Raw genomic sequence first — 3,564 nt, 5'->3', positions numbered from 1 at the left:
TTCTTTTTGACATTCTCTTGGACAGAATTTGGCCTCAAAAGATTTTATCAGATATTGGTTTGAAGTGGGTGATTACGAGAACAAATCGAAGATAAAAACATATAAATTATAATAATAATACTAATAATAATAAAACTTCAACTCGAATTAACAGCAAATATGTATTTGATAGTTTGATAGTTACGCTATTGTTTTAATCTTGACCTAATTTCTTACTATCGGACTTTACATTGCTTACGCTGTCATTTTCGGTCACATTAGCTAGAGAACGCATCATTCATTAACTCACTGGAAGGAAAAGCGATTTGTTCAGAACTAACCCGCCGGATAAACAGCATTTAGGTAAGCTTGTATCACCGTTTAAAATATATTTAAATAGTAAAATTATAACAAGAAAAAAAATTATGATAATAATTATAATAATCGTTTAATTTTTTTTGTTCTACTCGCATTTTAACGACGTTATTAACTTTCATTTTTATTATGTATGTACGTAATTTTTTTTTCCTCGCTGTCTCTCAATTACTTCCGCAAACAGCTGTTTCATTGCAGATGTATTTCTTCATCGTCCTGCATAATTCTAACCGGGACCTTATTTTCCCTTATCAATTCTCGTTGGGAGAGATAAAATAAGCTCCTGGTAATACACTGTGTATGTGTGTATGTATATAGATAGATAGATAGATAGATAGATACATAGATAGATAGATAGATAGATAGATATATAGATAGATAGATAGATAGAGAGGGAGAGAGAATGGGTGAGAGATACATACATATATATATATATATATATTTGTCCGAGTCAGACGCCATGGTAGATCGTTAGCCACTACACACATTTTTTTCTCTCCTTGTTTCTCTCCTTGTTTTTTCTGTGTACCTTTCTGTAGAAGAGCGTAGGCTCGAAACGTAAAAGACTTTTTCTATTCCTGAGCGCTATACTAATACATCTGTTTGTTTTGTACACCACCCGTCTTCGTCTTTTGTTTATTTTCATAAATTTTCCCTTTATATATATATATATTATATATATATATATATAGCACCAGGTGGTGCTATTTCACCAGGTGGTGCTATTAAGTTAGACATGGCCTGGGCCAATAATGGCCGAAACCTATCAAAGTATCAAAGTATATATATATATATATATTATATATATATAATATATATATACAAGGGGGCTTGTATGATTGTGTAGAGAAGAATATATTACTCAAAGGAATTCCAACTCTGTTTTTCACATTTTATTTATAATCTTCTAATATTAATATTAATATAAGATATATCATATATTAATATTAGAAGATTATAAATAAAATGTGAAAAAGAGACAGAGTTGGAATTCCTTTGAGAAATATATACATACATATATATATATATATAATATATATATATATATCTTATATATATATATATATATATATATATATATATATATAATATATATATATATATAATATATATATCAGATGAATATATCATATATGTGTGTATGTGTATTTGCATGGAGGAAAATAAAACTCAAAACACGAGTACATACACATTTTCTGTTAATCGGCAAAAATTATAGAGTGACTCGAGGACTGAGAGTTTCATACATCAACACTTATATACACGAAACTCTCGGCCTTTGATTCACTCTATAACTTTTGCCGATTATTGATAACACACACACAAACACACACACACACAAACACTCACTCACATACACCTACATGTGTTTACGCGTACATATGTGCTTATATCTATATATACATTCATACATACATATACATATAATATAGATAGATAGATAGATAGATAGATAGATAGATAGATAGATAGATAGATAGATAGATAGATAGATAGATAGATAGATAGATAGATAGATAGATAGATAGATAGATATACACACATATATATATATATATTTAATAATAATAATAATAATAATAATAATAATATGAGGGATTATTCCAAACTTACAGGGAAAAATTCAATTTAGAAATACTAAATCAAATTTCACAAAATATAATATATGTATATATATATATATATATAAATTAGAAAAAAAAAACAGCTTTTATCAATTCAATAATGAAAATTACTTAATCACTGTTATATGTTTTATCTTATATTTAATCTTTCTATAAGATGTAATTTTTCTAAATGGTATAATTTAATTTTTCATTATTGAATTGATAAAAGGTGGGTTTTTTTTCTAATTTATATATATATAAATTATTAGAGTTGTCCTAACTAGTTTCGCCTCTATTTGGAGATTCATCGGGGAAATTGTACCCTAATTTTCTGCTCATTGAGACATCAAAAATGTATTCCTATTTATATCAGATGCAATCCAGGACAGACATACTTGCACACTCATATATGCATCTTAAAATACACGCACACATATTCATACATAGTTTCTCGAATCTGCTCTTCGAAAGTTTATGAAAAATTGAACATAAAATTAGTATATACAGCCATGCATTGGGCATGTTTAAATATCGTAAGAAGCAAAGATTGGATAAAGTGTCATATTTTGATCTTGAATATTAACCGCTATTTGAAAATTAAGGTGGAGATGCAGATAAGAGGGGAGAAGATAAAGCTATGCAAAATGATTTGAATATTCATAGTGAAATGAGGCATGATACGAAGACCGCATACATATGAGCGAGAATATATATTATTAATTGCATATGTGCGCTGGTTGTTCAAGAATAATAACTGAAAATTTGTAGATATCTAAACACAAATATCCAGAAATGGAAACGTTAAAACGATAAAACCACGTCGTTCTAAATTTTCAAATTATTCTTTAAAATCAATACCTTCAAGACTCGTTTTTAACACCATATACATATGTTTAAGTATTAATTTATTAGACACAATATTGTGCATATTCGATAATCTGAAATTCAACGTACACGTACGTTTTTTCTTTTTCTGCTTTCGTTTTGTCTTCATTGTGAAGTGTCAATAAATACTTACAACTCTTCGTAGCCGAAAATTATTAGAGTTGTCCGAACTAGTTTCACCTCTATTTGGAGATTCATCGGGGAAATTGTACCCTAATTTTCTGCCCATTGAGACATCAAAAATTTATTCCAATTTATATCAGATGCAAGCCAGGACTCAGCCGAAAAGGCCTGTCTAATTTGCATTGCAGTGATTTCGGGTAATAAATTAATTATGCACAACATAATTATCCAGTATATGATGTGCTGTGAATAATGCTGCCAAGGAATATGCAGTTATGCAAATTAGACTATTCTTTTTAAAAAGAGTTCTGGTTTGTGTTTGTGTTTAAACTATTATTTTCTTCGTATGTAGAATATTAGGTTAAATGTTTCGGGTGAGTCTCCAAATAGAGATGAGACAAATCAGAGTAATTCCAATATCATTCTTCCCCGCGAAGATATAAGCATTTATTTATATTTCAAAGCTTTATAATTTTAAAAGAATAAATTGAAGATATCTTACATTAAATTTCAGATTTTTAGTTCAAGAAAAAATATTGTGCACTAAATTATGTCTAAATGAAAGTTATTCATTTTATTTCAAAGCATCATTTAA

At 28.2% G+C, this 3,564-nt stretch overlaps 1 protein-coding gene across 1 annotated transcript in view; it reads left to right on the top strand.

Moving 5' to 3' along the window:
- Positions 1 to 220: 220 nt before the first annotated feature.
- The window catches only part of LOC115221762 (monocarboxylate transporter 12-like), a 76,063-nt gene continuing 72,719 nt past the window's right edge, over positions 221 to 3,564 (top strand). The window contains exon 1 of the mRNA XM_029791982.2: positions 221 to 342. The gene's annotated coding sequence lies outside the window, so the exon portion shown is untranslated. The remainder of the gene's footprint in view (positions 343 to 3,564) is intronic.

The sequence above is a fragment of the Octopus sinensis genome, linkage group LG18 (genome assembly GCF_006345805.1).
Source record: "Octopus sinensis linkage group LG18, ASM634580v1, whole genome shotgun sequence".
NCBI lineage: Eukaryota > Metazoa > Mollusca > Cephalopoda > Octopoda > Octopodidae > Octopus > Octopus sinensis.
The sequence above is the reverse complement of the archived record's forward strand: the minus strand, read 5'-3'. Positions and strand labels throughout refer to the sequence as shown.